The following is a 20,631-nucleotide window of genomic DNA, read 5'->3' on the forward strand; positions in this document are numbered from 1 at the left end:
CTTCCTTCCTTCCTTCCTTCCTTCCTTCCTTCCTTCCTTCCTTCCTTCCTTCCTTCCTTCCTTCTTTCTTTCCTTCCTTCCTTCCTTCCTTTCTTCCTTCTCTTCCCCGGTCTCCACAAATGTCTCTTGGAATCCCTTCCTAAAAAAACAAAGTGCATTCCAATCCCTGTCCCAGAGTGAGTTTCTGGGAGAACTAAGTTTATGCCACTAATTTTAGTAAATTCTAAATTTTCTACTTGAAGTGTATTTTCCCATCTGTGTTCAAGGTCCTGCTTATGAATCTTCTTAGAGTAAATTATCTGACCATCTTCAGCAAATGCATCTTTTTATCAAACTAGTTGGGTCACAGCAGTGTAAGAGCACCTGGATCCAGGGGTCCCAGCAGACCAGGTTTGGCCACTCACTGCTGACAAAATCCAAAAGCAGAGACTTGAGTGGTGGTGAAACAATAAAGGAATTTATTTCAGTGAGGCCAATGGACTAGCCTTTCAAAGACTAGCCAAAAATACAAATTTGTATAAGGAAAATGGGACAAAGGTTGGTGGGTACATGCAGGTGGGCAGTAAAACTCAGGTCATCATTGTCATGGGTTGGGTCTTGTTGGCTCAGGGAAGTCCCTATTGCTTGAGGGGTAGTTTCAGTTCCCATTAGGGGATGCTTTGCCTACAGGGGTTTTGCCTGAGTGAAAATTAAGTTCTTCTTCTTTTTTTTTTTTTTTTTAAGATTTTATTTATTTATTTGACAGAGAGAGAGACAGCGAGAGAGGGAACACAAGCAGGGGGAGTGGGAGAGGGAGAAGCAGGCTTCCCGCTGAGCAAGGAGCCATATGTGGGACTCGATCCCAGGACCCTGGGATCATGATCCAAGCTGAAGGCAGACGCTTAACCATCTGAGCCACCCAGGCGCCCGAGTGAAGATTAAGTTCTTCTTAATCAATTAGAAAGTAGAGACTGAGGTCAAAATGGGAGTAGTTGAAGTCCTCTTTCAAAACCAAGGAAAAGTTAATTTGGAGGAAGAGGTGGAGTTTCTCTGCCATCTCTGTGCCTCATGAAGCACCATATCCCACCTCTGTGGAGCCCTGTAGAATTTAGTTGTGATCTCTGATGACTAGGCTCTTAATAAATTCTGGCTAAACTTTTGTAATAGGGATTTGGGTTAAGTGTTCAGATATGGTGATTGACCATTGTGGTTTGCCTGGGACAGAGGGGTTTTCCTGGCCTGTGAAACTCAGTGTTAAAACCGATCAGTTTCCTGGGACTGACCATTTTTTAACACTGAATTATTGGTCCCTTTAAAGTGACCCGGATTTTTGGTCACTTTATCAAAGTTTAGGCCCTAGAGTTAGAAATATTTGAGTTCTCAATTCTGATCTGCCACTTATTGGCTTGGTAATCATGGGCAAATCCCTTAATCTTTCTATTCCTTCATTTCTTATCTATAGAGTTAACAGTACTACCAAAATCATAGGTCTGTGATAAAGATTAAATGAGATTATATGTGATAGGCAGAATAATGGCTTCCCAAAGACGTCCACATCCTAATCCTGGGAATCTGTGAATACAATGTTACATGGCAAGAAGGAATTAAGGTTGCTAATCAGCTGACCTTGAGATAGGGAGATTTTTCTGAATTATCTGGGTGGGCCCAATATAAACACAAGTCTCCTTAAAGTAGAAGAGGAAGGCAGAACAGGAGGTCAGAGTGATGCAACGTGAGAAGAATTCTATCAGCATTGAAGATGCTATGAAGATGGTGGAAGAAGCCACTAGCCAAGGAGTATGGGCAAATTCTAGAAGCTGGAAAGAGCAAGGAAATGGGTCCTCCTCAGGCTGCAGAAAAGAATGCTGCCCTACCATGCCTTAAGTTTGGTCCCGTGAAACCCATTTTGGACTTCTGATCTCCAGAATGCTAGGATATTAAGGTTGTGTTGTTTTAAACTACTAAGTTTGTGGTCATTTGTTATAGCACCTATAGAAAGCTAAACAGGTAAAGTATTTAACACATTTGTGACCCACAGTGTTGGTAGGATAGTGTAAGCTAACTCAGTGCCGGTGTCAAGATTCACAGGAAGCATTTGACTTTTCTGCATTTTTTAGGATGGGCCAGGGCAGGGGAGCCATTCTCTCCCACTTTATTCATTACCACCCTTCTCAATCATTAACTCCTGAATAAATTATTTTTTGGATGTCTCAGGCCAGATATATTATCTTTTTCCTTTGGACCCTTAGCATTGTTTGTACATCTATTATGATTACTTATTTTTTTTTTTTAAGATTTTTTTTTTTTTTTTTTTTTTTGAGACAGAGAATGAGAGAGAGAGAGAGCACATGAGAGGGGGGAGGGTCAGAGGGAGAAGCAGACTCCCTGCCGAGCAGGGAGCCCGACGCGGGACTCGATCCAGGGACTTCGGGATCATGACCTGAGCCGAAGGCAGTCGCTTAACCAACTGAGCCACCCAGGTGCCCTTATGATTACTTATTTTGTTTTAGTTATTTGTTACTAATCCCTCTTAGTTTGGAAACAAGTTGAACATGAGGACAGTTTTTACTAGCTTTTCTATTCCCAAGACAGCATCAATTTTCATAAAATAGGTAATGAGTATTCAGTGATAAATATGGGGAAAGAGGAAATGAAGGCAAGCAGTTTTCTAATGTGACCTGAAAATTCCAGTTGTATATACTCACATGCCAATGGCAAAACTTGGTTTGCAAGGGAGACAGAGAAATTAGTCTCTAGCTAATGTGGTTTTGTGCTCACCTAAAATTCAAAAGAAAAGACTGAATATTGAGGAACAATTAGCAGTTTCTCCCTCAATTTAAGAATAAATAATTTAGCCAATTAAAAGTTACCTATAATTATGGGTTTAGAAAGCTGTTAGGGAACAAAATGCTCCAAAGGCATGGTAAACTAAAAATATAGGTAAATTTTCTCATCCTGAAAGTCTGCTTGAATTAAAAAATTACCCCTTAGAAAAGGAAAGAAAAAAAATTATTCCTTGATTTTGAGTTTCATAGAATTTGAACTCATAAATCTTACAACTATTATAACGTATATATTTGGCTATCCTGGGCCAAGACTTTTAAGAGTATAAGCCACGTTAGGTCAGTTTTATAGAGTCTGCCCTTCAGAACTTACTCATATTTGAATTCCTGGCTTTAATGGCAAACAGAGTGAAGAAAAAAAGCGGAAGAAACGTGTGCCACATTTGTGGGGAGTGGAGAGGTGGATAAATACAGTTCTGAGTATAGTTACAAATGTATATTAATTCAAGTTCTGGATAGATTTTTGATGTCTCACTGGTTGGACCATCAAGGTTTTTTAGGAAGAAGAAATAAACACAAAATTCTAAACTACTTTCATGGTCTGAGGATGTTTTCACTTTTACTTGGGGCTTTTTTCCAGTGTGGTATTAAGTCTTTCAGCTAATGCAGCAGTCTCACTGTATGTGTTTAAGTTACTTTAGAATATGGGTGGGTTACTTCCTCTCTCCTAAGTACGTCAGGCATTTTAAGCAGAGAGGATAGATCTAGATATATACAGACTAGGTATAGGTGTAGAGACCGAAACAGAGAGAGAGACGAGGAAGATTCCTCTCACTCAACTTGTACCAAATAGGATTTTCAAAACTTGAACAAAACTATTCACAACTTATTTTTTCTCATCTAAGAGGTCCAAGATAATCTTTCAGTGCAAGTCTTTAAGTCATTAATGTTGAAATGGATAATTCCACAGTATATTATGAACTGAAGTTGACCCAGTAAAATTAGTATGGTCTAAAAGAAAGTTACTTAACAACACTTTGCTATTTTCTGAGATTGCTAGTTTTTGGTGATGGTTGGCTGTGGGCAAGGATAATGTGGAACATTAGATGGAAATACAGTTGTGGAATTTTAATAAACTGCCAGTCTGCTAATAATATGCTTTTGTTCAAACTTTTTTTAAATTTGGCAGTTATTCACAAATCTTAGTCCAGAAAAAAGTGCAAATTTTTCTTAGGAAGGTGTGTACAGTATATGGAGAATAAAGAAAAGACAGACCTTCACACCTTCACACCTTCCAGAAAGAGATTTTATTCAACGCTAAACTACTACATTTGTACTTTGAGAGGTTGCTGGAATCCTGTGGGATCCAAAGTCACAATTAGAGGAACAATTGGAAATAATAGAGTTATGTTTGAATAGTAGTACGTTTTAAGTACTCCAAGTGGTACATTTTAGGTTGATGTTACTATTTTTGGAATACTAAATAGTCCTTAATAGTGCAATACTCATTTCCCTCCATATTTGAATATTATTTTCATACAAATACAAAAATGAAAGAAAAAAAGCCCAACTTCAAATGTACAAATTTCTTTAACTTCTGAATATATAATTTTATCACTCTTGATAAAATTTCAGAGCAGTGAAGACCGGGGAAATTTTAGAATTCAGAAGGACCATCTATAATATTTGGCAATTAGTATGCCTTATGACATGTATTTATCTTATCTTTCCCCTCCTGCTAAAGATATAGTTTACATAATTGCTTTCCTGACTATTCTGCCTCAAGCTATCAAGTCTAATGAGGGATTTTTGGCCTTCTACTAACTGGTCTCAAAGAACTATTGTCCTTCCCTTATTCCTCGCACCCTTTGAATCTAAGTCCAAAATAAATGAATGGTAACAAGTTTCCTTCACTGCTTTTTAGTGTAGAGTTTCAGTTCAGGAAAAATTCTGCTCAAGAATGAATTCCAGCAGTGTTCCTCATGCCAGCAGGCAGCATAAAAGTCTTGGAGTATGGAAGTAAGCCAGAGTAAATGCTGCTCTATTTGAGTGAAGAATCATGATAACATAGATTATGATTCTTAATGCAAACTTCCCAGCCATCTTTCCTCAAGAGTTTAAATAGCATTGATGGACAACAAACTTAAAGGAGAAATCATCCCAACTGTGATTTTTATATACTATTCAAACATAAAATATGGAGCAAGGTGCTAAGAGAGAGCATTCTTTAGTTGTGGAACAGTGGTTGAACTACTGAGGTGGTCAGGCTGAATAGTAGATGTATGTGGGAGCGTACAGAGAGAGAGCAGACAACCTTTTCTGGGATAGGCTTCACTCTGGGAAGTGAAAAGGAGTCTGGAGGACCCACCTGGAAAAGGAGTTTTGTACCTTTTCCTCCTTGAAGATGGTCAGGACTTCCTAGAAACCCTGGCCTCACCCATGTGGAGCTAGGCTGTGTAACCCACTCCTTCAGGGTGCAATCTTAACTCAGGGTCATGAAAAGAACAATTTTATTCAGTTCCTCATGCACTCACTCTTGATCTCTCCCCTTCTCTACTCTACAACCAGAGTGGTCTGATAAGTAGTATCTGACTGGGTCACATCCTTACTTAAAACCCCTCAATGGTGGATTATCTCTTCACATAAAGACCAAAGTTCTTTTACGTCACCCTAGGCTCCCTCTCTTTCTCCTCGTTAGCCACGGTTACGGCTTCCACATTCACATTTAGGCCAAGCTCCTTCCTGTCTTGCCTCCTTCATAGGCAGGTTGCTTTGCCTGGAATTCTCTCCACCTCCATTCTTCCTGCCCCCCTCACCCTTTACACCTGGCTGCATCCTTTTCATCTCAGCTCAAAAGTCACTTCCTCCAGGAGCCCTTCCTTGAGCCTCTACACCAGGTTTGGCCCCTTCTCTCCTAGCTTCCCTTGTACAATCTCACCACACTCTGCCTCCCCATTTGTAGCACTTACTACAATTATAGTTAATTATTCACTTAATACCTGTTTTCCCTTGCTAGATAGTAAACTCGATGACATCAAATATGTCTGAATTGCTCTACTTCATGTACCTAGCATAGTATTTGGCACATTGTAGATTTTCAATATATATTTCTTGAATGAATGAATAAACAAATGATTAGCCAACAAATGACCAAGTTGAATGGCTGATTGTTCTGATTCCTTTTTGCACGCTTCCCCACCCCGCAGGGTGTGGGGCAGGCAGCAGGAGACAGGTACAGGTGATGAGTCCCATAGGGGATAGCACAGTGAGGGTGGGGGAGGATGGGTAGGGGAAAGGAGGTTGATAATCTCTTTTCTTAGAGGCAGTTATGGTTCAGGAGGGTCAGAGATCAAATAACAAAAAGCATATCCTGAAGAAGAGTGAGGGCTTTGGATCCAATGGTGAGCAAGGCCTGTAATGGATGCTGAGGGACAGAATGAAGCAAAGAGCCAAAGACACTGAAATGGACAGTGAGTCAGAACAGGCAAAATGAAGCCCCTCTCTGTAGTTCCAGATATAAGATGCCAAAGCCCAGGGAGACTTCTGTGACTTCCATTCACATTTTCATGAGTGAAATGTTCATTTAAGTGTGCCAGTCTAGGTTGCAAAGGTAATATTTACCCAAATTTTCAAATATACTTTCACATTTCCTCATCTGAAATCTCTACAGTCCTATGAGTTTGAAATTTAGAATTTTTTGGATTTTAGAAAGGAGATAGTTAGGGTGCATATTAAGCGCTGTCCCCAGTGAGTTCTAAAACAAAACTTGTTATCAAACACATTAATAGTCATGCAGAGAAATGTGTGAATATGCACAGTAAGTAGGATAAAGAAACACCGCCAAGAGCTTCAAATCAATTCAGGTCAGGTTTTGCTGCCAAATGAGATACAAAAATACTTTTCAGAATTTTGAGGGTTTGGAAATTCTGGATGGGGGATTGTGGACCTGGTACAAAGCATTGTGTGCTTCTGGCACCCTCTTAATTCCTGTTTGACTGATTCTCAGCAGCTGGGGAGAAGTTGCCCTGGCTTGCTGACTCAGGTTCCTCAATTCAATATATAGGTTCCTCTCTCTCTCTCTCTCTCTCTCTCTATATATATATATATATAAGTATAGCAATTCAGACATATTTGATGTCATCATTGAGTTTACAATCTAGCAAGGGAAAACAGGTGTTAAATGAATAATTAAATATAATATATATAATTTTTTAATTTTTATTTCTTAAGTAATCTCCACACCAAACACAGAGCTCAAACTCACAAACTCCAGAGATGAAGAGTTGCATGCTCCACCCACTGAGCCAGCCAAGGGTTCCTGTATTCTACAGGGAAATCCCCTGAGTCTTCCCAGCCCTCCTTTGCCTAGAAGGGAACTTGGCTATCCCTTGCCTTTTCCTTAGGCTACTAAGAGAGGGTTGTCAGTCTACAATCCTTATTAAGTATCTGCTGTGTTCAGGGTTCAGTCGAGAAATAGAAAGATAAGCAGAAGATGGGTTGTTTAGGTTTATCTTCTTTAGGTAATCCTTCTCTATTTTAGACATTTCATCTGAACTCTCTATCTTGTTTCCAACATTACAGGTCTGCTCAGCATTCAAAAACAAACTGGTTCTCCTCCTTCAACCTAAAATCAAACAAAACTCAAATTCTATTTATCTTATAATCCTTATCACCATCCATTAAATGTCCCAATCTAGAATCAAGTTTTCATTTCCTTTATGTTTTGCACACAATATACACTAAATGCTGTTGAATCTGCCACATGGGTGCCCTTCTCTCCCATCCTATGAGGACTTCATCATCTCAGCTGGTTCAGTCTGGTCTTCTCTCTTTCCCTTATTTTATGCTCTTTCTTATCCATCAATCTCTTTCTTGCTGACCTTAGTCATTTTTCAATAATAATTATTTTTTAACATACCATTTGCATTAAAAATTCTCACTGTATTTTAAAAATCCCTATGTCATGAAAATAAAGGCTAAGGAACTTTATATACACACTGAATTATTAAGAGGTAAAGGCATTAATGTGTGAACCTATTCTCAACTAGTTTAGAAAAAAAGAGTGTGTGTACATATCCATGAGTATATATATATGTGTATATATGTACATATGTGTATAAATACATATGCATATCCATATCTGTATGTCTGTATATGTCTATATAAATAATATATATGCTATATAGAGAGAACATTAAGCAAATGTGGCAAAATAGTAACAATGGGCAAATCTGGATAAAGAGTATATAGGAGTTCTTTTTACTATTCTTGCAACATTTATGTAAGTTTGAAATTGTTTCAAAATAAAAGCTTTTAAAAATTCAGTTTTTATTTTCATTTGTTTTAAGGATTTTATTTATTTGAGAGAGAGAGAGAGAGTACAAGCAGTGGGGAGGGGCAGAGGGGGAAGGAGAAGCAGGCTCCCCGCTGAGCAGGGAGCGCCACACTGGGCTCAATCCCTGGACCCTGAGATCATGACCTGAGCCGAAGCAGCTGCTTAGCCAACTGAGCCACCCAGGCGCCCCCCCCAATTCAGTTTTTAAATATTAAACTTGCATTACTGTTATCCAAACAACAAACTTTATTATAACACACACACACAAACACTCACATAATAATTTCATCAGCTTCCCACTGCCCATATAAAGAAATTTTAAGCTCCTTAGCATTAGATGCAGGGACCTTCTATAAGTCCCAACTTAGTTTTTCTGCCTTATTCCTTCCTTTCCCTGAGATGATCACCATTTGTTCCTTCTCCCGAGTTTTGTTTCTGCTGTCCTCTCTCCATTGTGTACCCTTCCTACTCCTCTGCTGGTGACCTGCTATGATTGCTTTGAGACCAAGCTCAGGAGTCACTTTCTCTGCAATAGCCTCCTTTACAATGCTAGGTAGAGTTAACACTTCCCTCCTGTTATGGATTAAATATTTGTGTTCCCTAAAATTCATGTCAAAGCCCTAACTCCCAGTGTAATACTATTTGGAGATGGGGCCTTTGGAAGGTACACAGAATAAGATGAGTTCATGAGGGTGGGACCCTCATGATGTGATTAGTGCCCTTATAAGAAGAGACACCAGACAGCTTGCTCTCTCTGTCATGTGAGGACACAGCAAGAAGGTAGCCATCTGCAGGTCAGGAACCCAATCTGCTAGCACCTTTATCTTGGACTTCACAGCCTCCAGAACTGTAAGAATATACATTTCTGTCTTTTAAGCCATGCAGTCTATAGTATTTTGTCACGGCAGTCTGAACAGACTAATGCATGTCCTCTGTGTATTCATAACACTGCACAAAGGCAAAACATAGCAGTTAGGACTCTTCCTTATATAGGATTGCTGATGGGTCTCTCTCACCCACTGGGAAGTGAATCCTGAGGGCAGTATCTATGTGCTTTATCTCTCTGTCTTCAACACAATACCTGAGACCCACTGGATTCCAGTCTTGCTGAATGAGTGAAGCAGAATCTCAACCTGACCACTTCAGTCATTCACTAACCTTACTGTTTAGGTATGGATTCATTCCCACTTTACTTGAATTTGTGACAAGTTGATTTAAGCATTTAACAGAGAGAGCCACAGTTGCTAATCAAGCAGAGGCATTGCATATAGCCCTGCCTGCCTGGTCCTATAGTATCAGTGATGGATTTCAGTGGCCTCAAAAAAATATCTTACTGAAAAATGTTGAATGCATTTAATTGAAAACTGTTACTCTGGAAAAAATACTTTCCTTCATAGACTAGATGAACATGAACTAGATGATACAGCATAGTTACACTGATGGAGAATTTTTTTTAATGAAGTGTTATTTTTTTTAAAGATTTTTATTTTTTTATGAGAGAGAGAGAGTAGGGGTAGGAGCAGAGGGAGAGAGACAAGCAGACTCTGTGCTGAGTGCAGAGCCCAACTCGGGGCTCGATCCCAGGACTCTGAGATCATGACCTGAGCTGAAACCAAGAGTTGGACGCTTATCTGAGCCACCCAGGTGCCTTGAAGTATTGTTATTAATAAATCATGAATAATTCTTTTTCTTTAGGTAGTACAAAGTTAAACAGCAGTAGGAATCTTAGCCTCCATTTGTTACCTTTCCTCCAACTTATCTTTTATTAACAATGTTTTTTCTTTGGGTGCCTGGCTGGCTCAGTCAGTAGAGCCAAGCATGCAACTCTTGATCTCAGGGTCGTGAGTTCAAGCCCCATGTTGGGTGTGGAGCCTCCTTTAAAAAACATATTTTTGGGGTGGGAGGATGGGTTAGCCTGGCAATGGGTATTAAAGAGGGCACGTTCTGCATGGAGCACTGGGTGTTATGCACAAACAATGAATCATGGAACACTACATCTAAAACTAATGATGTAATGTATGGTGATTAACATAACAATAAAAAATTAAAAATTAAAAAATAAAATAAAAAACATATTTTTTTCTATACAGGCCCCTTGTTTTTGTTTTGTTTTGAGCTTGGCTTAAATCTTTTTTAACAGGGGCTCTAACTTATGACCCTGAGGTCAAGAGTCACATACTGTACCACTGAGCCAGCCAGATGCCCCATGGCTTAAATCTTATAAGTGATTTATAAATCGTGTAAATGTGTAAAGTAACATAGAACTTGATATGTCCTCCCTTGTCCTCATATATTTTGAAAGGAGCTCTTTAGACAGAAAATATTTATGAATATAAATAAAAACATATGGAATGTTGAACATAAAGACTAAATGTCAAAATGTTATGATGATGGTATGGTATAATGGATGGAATGAGAGCTTTTTAATCAGAAAAACCAGAGTCTACACTTTTGTTTTGTGACTTAACTAAGTATATTTTTGAAGCAATTTATAGAAACCCATTAGGCTTCAAGTATATCTTCTATAAACTGTTGATAATAATACCTATGTTGCTGTGGGGTTGTGTTGAAAATGAAAAAATGTATGTAAATTATAAGTTCCAGTACCTCGGGCATAGTAGATACTCAATAAATAGTAGCTCTTATGATTAATACTTTTTATATCAGGAGAACAAAATAAGAAACTGATAAGTAAACTTTGAATATTGCTTTTACTAAAATTTTTAATTTTGTTTAGAACACCCATTAGTAATTTGAACTTATTCATATTATTTCATAATGTTTTTATTAAGACTAAGTAAAATTAGAATCATCTATTGTATCACATGAATATATAGTAAGCACTTAATATTTATTTTATTCTCTCCTCCCAGCTCTACACAAATAACTCTATTTTAAGGAATGACCTAGAAAATAACTTTTTCTGTTAGTCATTATATATGTAATTTGGAGTATACACACACACACACACACACACACTAAAATAAGGGTCAGTTACCTCTTGATCATCTATCATCTTATGTGAATCCTACTATTGCCATTCTGTGTGGCTTCAGATAATAGATAAAAATGAACACATTCACATTTGCTGATCTTAACTCAAATATGAAAATAGCTCAGTAGTCATGCATATAAGAGACATTCTAAATTTTGACAACTATTAGATTTTTAATCAAATGTCTTAGTCATCGCCCTCTTATAAAGTACAGATTTTAACTCTTTTAGCTTTTAGGGTCAAGAACATGACTGTCCTCTAGTCATTTACTATGCTTATTATCTTGACTGTAATAAGAGATTTAGAACTCACTATCCCAATAATCTTGCTAACTCATATCCTGAATCAGAGAGAAAATTCATAGAGAAATGAATTATATACAAACTTAAACCCTCCTATGCACAGAACAATTTTCTCTGTTTACGTCAGTTTTCACTGTACTTATCTTTGCTTTCAAGCTCTCAGCCACTGCCTTAATGATTTCCTTTCTCCATTTTTTTTTTCTGTCAATTTAATCTCTTCTACTAAACCAAGGTTTACTGTTTTGTCTTTCTCTTTTCTGGTCCATGTACTTTCACAATATGGATAAAAGAAGATTTTGCTGTGTTATCACAAGGCAAGACTCTAACAGAGCAAATTACATTTTTCAAATAGGTTTTAGTATGGATTGCAACATATTTAAAATTATTACTCCTCCTTTACTCAACCTCAAATTTAATTTTCAATTAAATGTGAATTCAGTTTTTTTTCCTTTTCTTTTTTTTTTTTTAGACATAAGGGTCATGGGAACAAGTTTGAGCTTAGTCACTCAGACGTGTTTTAAACTTCACAGTTATCTTGTAACCCAAATATTGTCATTCTAAGAAAGAGAAGAATTATTTGGACATTTCATAGGACTTTGGCTCAGATAAGTTATTTAAATAATACATTTTCTCCAAAGAATGGCTTTAATTAGGGTCACCCGAGTGGCTCAGTTGGTTAAGGATCCAACTCTTGATTTTGGCTGAGGTCCTGATCTCTGTATTGTGAGATTGAGCCCCACATCAGCCCTGCATAAGCCCTGCATCGGACTCCATGCTTAGCATGGAGTCTGCTTGAAATTCTCTCTCTTACTCTCCCTCTGCCCCTCCCCTCACTTGCTCTCCCTTTCTAAAATAAATAAATAGGGGCACCTGGGTAGCTCAGTTGATTAAGCATCTGCCTTTGGCTTGGGTCATGATCCCACGGTCCTGGGATTGAGCCCTGCATCAGGCTCATCAGGGAGTCTGCTTCTTACTCTGCCCCTTCCCCTGCTCATGCCCTCTCTCTCTCAAATAAATAAATAAAATCTTTTTTTTTAAGATTTTTTTAAATTATTTATTTATTTGAGAGAGAGAATGAGATAGAGAGACAGAGCATGAGAAGGGGGAGGGTCAGAGGGAGAAGCAGACTCCCCGCCAAGCAGGGAGCCCGATGCGGGACTCGATCCCGGGACTCCAGGATCATGACCTGAGCTGAAGGCAGTGGCTTAACCAACTGAGCCACCCAGGCGCCCCTAAATAAATAAATTCTTAAAAAATTTTTTTCAAATAAAAATCTTAAGAAAAAAGAATGGCTTTAATTATTGTTTTCCTGACTTATCGCCTATAAGTTATCTAAGTTCCATCAGACTCCAGAAATGCTTTAAAATAATGCTTTGGCCTAAATATATTTGGGGAAGTTATCAGATTTTCTTTCATCATAAGATAAATTTTTATTTAATTTTTATTTATTCTTTAGGAATTTTTTAGGTACTTTATTCTTCTTAAGATTTTATTTATTTGTCAGAGAGAGAGAACACAAGCAGGGCAGGCAGCAGGCAGAGGGAGAAGCAGGCTCCCCACTGAGCAAGGAGCCCCATGCAGGGCTCGATCCTAGGACCCTGGGATCATGACCGGAGCCAAAGGCAGATGCCCAACGACTGAGCCACCCAAGCATCCAATAAAATAAATTTTTAATAATTATTATTATACTGTATAAAAAATGCATTTTATAGTTTCATTTTACCTTTTTCCTTAGCCATTGTTTACCTATTCATGATGTACATGGAGACCAGTAGGTACCCCTTATACAACTATTATAGTATAAAGATGCTTAAGGAGTTGGCTGGATTTACAGATAAGGTGCATTCCTTTAGACCTTTGTCTTACCCATGTCTTCAGGGGTGCCAAGTAAAGGTTGCATGTAGAAATATTTGCTTCTGATGTATGGCACCAGCAAGAGCCACATTCAGGAAACAGAATCTGTGTCAAAAGGTAGGCTCTGGACCCATTGTTTTAGCATCTGTCTTCAAGCCCCAGAATGAAATCCATCTAGGAGTGAGTTGAGATGGGTGAGGTACCTGATTTGCCTCCTTTCTTAGTTACTTGGGCAGATTCTTCCACCTCTCTGGATTATCAGTTTCCTCATTGGTAAAATAAGAGAATGGCAGATAATACTTATTGAACATTATGTGCCAGGCACTGTTCTAAGCACCTTACTTGTAATGTAAAATCGGTTTAACCATCACAAGAACTCTGTGAGGGTAGAAGATCCAACACACACTCAGTCCTCCCACCCTGCTTTTTCCTCCTGTTGTCTTATAATCTATCTATCATCTATCTATCTATCTATCTATCTATCTATCTATCTATCTATCTATCTATATTAATATATTGTGTTGTTGTTTTGTCAGTATCTTTGTTCTAGAAGGTAAATGTCCCCAGTGCAGGAATTTCCACTTGCTTTATTCATTGATATGCCTCTAGAACAGGGCCTGGCACTCAACAAATAGACATAGAATGTTGAATAAATAAGGTACAGAGAGAGTAAATAATTTACTAATACTCATGAAGCTAGTAAAGGGGCAGATTTAGGAATTGATCCTATGCTGCTTATCTCCAGAACCCATACTCCAAAGCACTGTGTTATACTGCATAAAATTAGCAACTGATGGCTTCCAAAGCTATGGCTCATAATGCAGGTTTCACATCAGAATTATATCTGGTGCTTTAAAAAATACAGACGCCAACTGCTCCCCACTGTCCTCTATTATAATAAATACTCTGATTCCCCCTTAGTGGTTCTGGAGTCACTACAATTTCATCCCAAAATTCCCAAATGAACTAATTTTGCATCTAAAGTGGAGAATCAACGCTTAAAATTTATCTCAATAAATTTCTTAATTTTATAAATCTTGGAGATTTATTGTGAAAGGAGTACAGACTGAGGCTGAAAAACAGAAGGGCAAATGGAAGATAATAAAACCAATGCTTGCTTCTGAGTTAGGTTCATGATCTGGCTCATGGTTGGGTTCATGAATGAGTTCATGGATCTTTCTATAAAGACTTTCCAACTAGGGGCACCTGGGTGGCTCAGTCCCTGAAGTGTCTGCCTTTCACTCAGGTCATGATCCCCGGGTCCTGGGATTGAGCCCCACATCGGGCTCCCTGCTCAGTGGGGAGTCTCTTTCTCCCTCTCCCCCTGTGCATGCTCTCTCTCTCTCAAATTAATAAATAAAATCTTTAAAAAAAAGTCTTTCCAACTAGGCCTAAATGTTACATAGAATTGTCCTATGACTCATAACTAGAGACCTTACTATAGGCTGATAATGAACTAATAATAATCTATGTGATTTAAAATAACTGGCTTCACAATTTAGTAATTTAACCATTTTCCTAAATGCTATATATTATGTAGAATATACTAGTGGATAAGATATACTGTAATCTTGCATCAGCAAAGAAATGGAATTACCACTATAATATCCCAGTAAGTAAAGTAACAGTAATAATGTTCTGATGAAAAATGTTATTATTTTTATTAAAATAATCATTAATAATTTTAAGATTCTACTTCCCTTTCAGATATCTGTGTCTAACAATAAATGACCCTCCCCTGGGACCAGACTTTAGGACATTTTTTTCACAGCTTTTAATTAATGACCCAAACTCTACTAGATAAGTAGGATTTGAGAGAGAAAGAAAGAGTATAAATGGGGCGGGGTGGGGGGAGGAGCAGAGGGACAAGCAGAGCAGGGAGCCTGACTCAGGGCCCTATCCCAGGACCCTGAGATCCATGACCTGAGCCGAAGTCAGACACTTAATCAACTGAGCCACCAGACGCCCCAATAAGCAGGATTTTTTAAAAGTACTTTCTGGTGAAGTATTATTCCTTCAAGTCATGAGATAATCTTTACCACAGCAATGCAATGGAACATGGTGCTAAATGACCTGAAATAAAAGATACCCCAGAAAGATGGTATTTAGTTGTCCTGTAGGTGACTTCCTGATCCTAAAACTAATTATAGTGAAGAGTGAATTTAACAGATGCCTGTGAAATTGATTGAGCAATCCTTTTTAAAAAACAACAACAAAAAAAGTACTATGCAGGGGCACCTGGGTGGCTCAGTCAGTGAAGTGTGCAACTCTTGATTTTGGCTCAGGTCATGATCTCAGGATAGTGAGACTGAGTCCTGTGTCAGGCTCCGTGCTCATTGTGGAGTCTGCTTGTCCCTCTCCCTTTGCTCCTCCCCCTGCTTGCTCTCTCTCTCTCTCAAATAAATAAAATCTTAAAAAAAAAAAAAATACTATGCAGATATCTTAATGCATTTCTTTCTAAAGGTTCCGTGAGTTTGTGTTGGTATGGATTCCCCAAGAAGCAGATGCCGATTGAGGATTAAATGTGCAAGAAATTTATTAGAGTAAATGCCTATGACAGAGAATGAGGAGAGAAAATGGGTAATATGAAATGTGAATCTGATCATATCCCGGTCCTACATAAAATCCTACAATGCCTTCTTATTGCCCTTAGAGTATATACCATATCTTTAACATGGCCTGTAAGGCTCTGCATGATCTGGCCCTTACCTTACAACCTCAACTTTTGATTCTTTCCTTTTCAGCTGCTTCACACAGACATGTTGGGGAACTCTTAGCTTCTTGAAAATGTCCTTCTCTTTCCTGTTCACAGGCCTTTGCACTTGATGTTCAGTTCCTACCTTCCCATAGAGCTAACTCCTACTCTACCTTCTCATCTCAGTTTAACCATGATTTATTCTGGGTAACTGTCCCTGACTCTCCAGTAAGAGTTACCCTGTGTATGAACTCAGTAGTCAATAGATTCCCCTTCCACTCCTCACCTCCAATCCTCAAAGGGATTTTCTTATATACAGGAAACACGGGTCCTAAAGCCATGTCTGCTATTGGCCTTCCCAACTAATTCCACCATTAGTTCAATGTGACTTTATTTATGTCTTACTTAATCATCTTGCCAGTGGTAAATGGGCAGATTTTGGCCTGACTCCGAGGTACAGCAGTAGGCACAATCAGGGAAATAAAGATATTTTGCCTATTTTCCCTAGACTGCTTTAATAGCTTAGAATAAGTAACCTGCTAGGAGGTGATGGCTTGAATTTGTGGCAAGAATATGAGCTCGGGAGTCAAATTCAGGTTATAATCCTAACTCCACCCCTGATGAGCTGTCTGAGTTGACTCTGTGAGTCTCAAGATTTCATCAGCAAGAGACACCTGGGTGGCTCAGTCTGTTAAGCATCTGCCTTTGGCTCAGATCGTGATCCTGGGGTCCCTGTATCGGGTTCCCTGCTCATCGGGGAGTCTGCTTCTCCCTCTCCCTCTCCCTCTGTGCTTTCTCTCTCTCTTCCTCTCAAATTAAAAAAATAAACAAATAAAAATAAAAAAGATTTCATCAGCCAAAAGGGCAGGGAAATCATGGCAGTCATGAAAGAACAGGGTGGTTGCAGGGCCTGTAGCTTTGGAACCTTCATGAGATTGTGAGGATTGAGGATTACATGCAGTGACATAAATATATGTAAAGCACAAAAGAATCTGGCTTTGTTGGACACCTGCCAATTTGTAGCTCAATCATCCTGAGCTCAAGGAAATAATAAGCTGATAATTCAACTAGGTCCTTACATAGATGTTCCCTATCAGTGGGTGGTAGATTATAGGGGCTAATGCCATCCCTTCTGAGGGTGCATGCAGTCCTTGTATGCCTGACCCAAATTGTGGGTAATGAAGGCTCAGGCGATTGTGTATGCTCTCCTATTTGCTTTTAAGTTTTCTCTTAATTCATTCTATTTCATATTTGCACCATGAGGCAATGAGTGCCCATTACCTCTTTGCATAAGAGTTGGAGACTAAGTAGGGACACATACCACCTATTCCAGTGTTATGTGGTTTTGTAAACAGTAGAGTTTAACTGGCCCACCTAGGGCGGGAAACAGCCCTCTTTGGGGGGCCAGTCACCTGACAGTCTAGGGCTATGTGTTGCTAGCCCAGGATCATGTTCGGTGGCATCAGAGGAATCTTCAGACACCAAAGCTCCCAAACTCACAGGTCACTGGAAAGAGGTGAGTTTTCTGCAAAAAGAAAACCCAGAAGACTGAGACACTAGTTGCATGACTTCTGCTAAGTCCCAAGGCCTCACTCTTAGACATTATTTTACCAGGTCTGGAGTAAGGCCAGGTGTATTTCTGAAAATGTCTCTCACAAGTTGTAATGTGTCTCCCTAGACAAGGACTGCTAGAACAAGCCATCTCCAAAGTTCCATTAGCTTTTAGTTCCAGAGGCAGGCTGAATTGTCAACATATGGGTTTTCTCTCTTGTTTTATTGGGTAAATTGTATAAAATACTTTGTACGTTCTACTTTGCCTTCAACCTCAAATGTCTGGTACCTTCTATCATTTTCATAGAACCTAGTTGCATGTTTAGCAATGGGATAGGTAGATGGTCTCCTGCAAAGTTAAGATGTTTATACAACTTTTGTTTGTCACACTGTGATGCTCTGATGTATGTTGCGTAATTTTCTTCTGCTTTCTATGTAAGGACCACTACTCTCTGGTTTACAATTCTGCCTTTTTACATCAATAGCCCATTTATAATTTACTGACTAATTTTGCAGCATGCCTTCAGATATTTTCCTGACCCATCACTATAGTAACAGGGAGAGAGTCCTCATCTTGGAGGAGATGAAAGCTGAAGCCTGAGGAATAAGAGCCTATGGGGAAAAAAGGAAAATCTGAGGTAAAGGTTCCCTTCAGCTTTTTCTTTGAAAGAAAGACCTTTATGTTTGAAATATCGTAGGGGCAGCTTCTGCCAAGAGTGATGAAATCTTTTGGAAGTTACTGTGTTCTTCATGCCAGGTTAGCTCTTTAGGTCTTGCTGATAATATGTAAATGATGCCAACATAACACCATCTAACCATTGTCCCTCTTCATTGGCATGTACTTTCATCCAGGGCTGTGGCACTCCTGTCTTCTAGCTGATGCTGAGGAGGCCAGATCCTGACTCACAACAGTCATACTCCATGTCTCTTTTACTTGGCCAAGAAAACTGTTACATTCTCTCTTTATTTGTCAAATGTAAAGATATTGGGTCCTCCCTAAAACTTACTGCTGAGCTGCAGAGCATGAACACTTCAAGGAAAGAAAAGTAAAATATATCGAAATCTAAATGAGGAAAATAATGTATAAGAGCAAAATGAAGCAAAAAAATCTCTGAAGAGATGAGAAAATAATTTCCTAAATTCATTCCTTGGAATAGTCTACAAAGAGGGAGAGCCCAAATCAAGTTATTACTATAAGTAAACTTTGCAAAATGACTACAGTCAGGCAGTTAGATTTTCATGACATTTCATATTTACTAAACTGCAGCCTTGAGATTGATGTTGGGGGTCATTTGTGTGATCTTCAAATATGCAGGCTTTCTGCATAGGCCTCATAACTCCCAGGAAAATGGATAGGTTTCCCCAAAAGGGAAATTAGCGGATTCTAAAGGGATTTACAGTGTAGATTGTAAGGAAAAAGAAAGAACAGGGAAAAGTCAGGGGACGGTCTCTTTAGCTGATACAGTGCCATCCTTCTCCAGAACAGACTCCATTTTTCTCAGTTACTTAGTTACCCAGCATATCACAAAATCTATTGGCTCTTAGGTACAAAGAGGGGTGAGTCAGAGACTTTACAGGATTATTTCCTAGTAGAAAATTATGATAAATGTATCATGGATTTTTCTCTCTCTTCCATCACAAAGTGAACAAATACATAAGGGAAAAGAAGGGTTAGGTTAAGGGACAAGATTAAAATGAGCTTTTGAGCTCTCAGATGTGCCTTAGGGAGGTCATAACTGACTCTGAACTGACTCTTATCATGTTGGGGTTCCAGAAAATGTTGAGTTGAAGGAGGATGGATTTTCTTGTAAAGATCTCAGGCAAATGATTTGCTAGAACCATAGCTGGCATCCAAGGGATAGAAATCATTGGGATTGTAGTGTATTTAAAGTTCAAAACTTTATTTTTTTTTAAAGATTTTATTTATTTATTTGACAGAGACACAGCGAGAGAGGGAACACAAGCAGGGGGAGTGGGAGAGGGAATGAGGGAAGCTAAAAAGAAACATCCATTTCCTTTTAACCAGCAGGCCAAAGAGTCTTCTGGAATTAAGAGATTCCAGGTAATTATAAGAATAATGAAGTGGCTTGTTGATTTATTTCTGGAAATATTCATTAAAAATACAAATTACATTCTCTTTTGCTCCTTCACTAGGCTTGTTCAAGTCATTACAATGTGCCTCATTTTTGCTTATCTGCTGTCACTGGCAGTGAAGTAAAAGAACTCGCTCTGATGTAATGGAGTGGATAACCAACTGATATACCAAGATTAAAAATTTTGGTAAGGCAGACAAACCTCTGAAGTACCATTTGAGATATTTCCTGGCCGGATCTGACACGTTTAGCACCCTATCATAAAGTGAAGGGAGGCAAAGTTATTCTGTTCAATAAATGTGCATCCTCATGGATCTGGAAAGAAAATACCTGAGAATTTAACTAAGGTCTAAGTGAATCATAACGTGAATCTTAAAAGGTTGCAGCAAATGTTAAGTTTCTTGTTCACAGTTTAAAAAAGAAAAAAATGACTCCAGATATGGTAAAATTCCAACATCCTAAGAATGTAGTATTGCATAAATCATAGTAAGTAAAATAACTGGAAAGCAGCGTTACATCTTCTTGAAATCAGAGTCTAAACTAACTAAAATGACTACATCTTCTATGTTTTCTGTGCTTTTTTGACAAATCTGGTTGAACGAAATAAACTTCATCTTTCCTAACAGACACAAAATAAATAGGAGAAATGCCCATTTGGTGTTTCCTGTTTGGTTCTGTTGATCGACTAATGTTTCCTCCTGCTGTAGCAATTGAGGATGTTTGTATTCTTGAGCCCTCCACAGGGAAGCAGGAAAAAATCTGAACTCTGATGACTGTGTACTCTGGCTTTGATGCGCTGCTCTGTGCACTGGGCAGAGGAACTGAGCTGAACTAGCATTAAAAGCAGCAAAAATCCCAATTAAGAGTCTGATGTTTAGCAGCTGCATCTGTAAGTTTACTTGGGTAAGAACATAATTTCTGTAGTAACACACATAATAGCTTCAACTGCTTTCAAAATGAGGCAGATGAAATATACAATAAGTCATTTTCTAAAAGATATGTAAAATGGCCAATGAAGTAGGAAGCATACAGCAATAATGGGCC

At 38.6% G+C, this 20,631-nt stretch overlaps 1 long non-coding RNA gene across 2 annotated transcripts in view; it reads left to right on the plus strand.

Annotated features, from left to right (window-relative positions):
- The window catches only part of LOC118000587, a 28,995-nt gene extending 8,755 nt beyond the window's left edge, over window positions 1-20,240 (plus strand). For both annotated transcript variants that reach the window (XR_004676505.1, XR_004676504.1), the window contains one exon: window positions 19,649-20,240. This is a non-coding gene — a long non-coding RNA (uncharacterized LOC118000587). The remainder of the gene's footprint in view (window positions 1-19,648) is intronic.
- Window positions 20,241-20,631: the final 391 nt, after the last annotated feature.

This window comes from Mirounga leonina, unplaced genomic scaffold (assembly GCF_011800145.1).
Source record: "Mirounga leonina isolate KUSES-001 unplaced genomic scaffold, KU_Mleo_1.0 Mir_53, whole genome shotgun sequence".
Classification (NCBI taxonomy): domain Eukaryota; kingdom Metazoa; phylum Chordata; class Mammalia; order Carnivora; family Phocidae; genus Mirounga; species Mirounga leonina.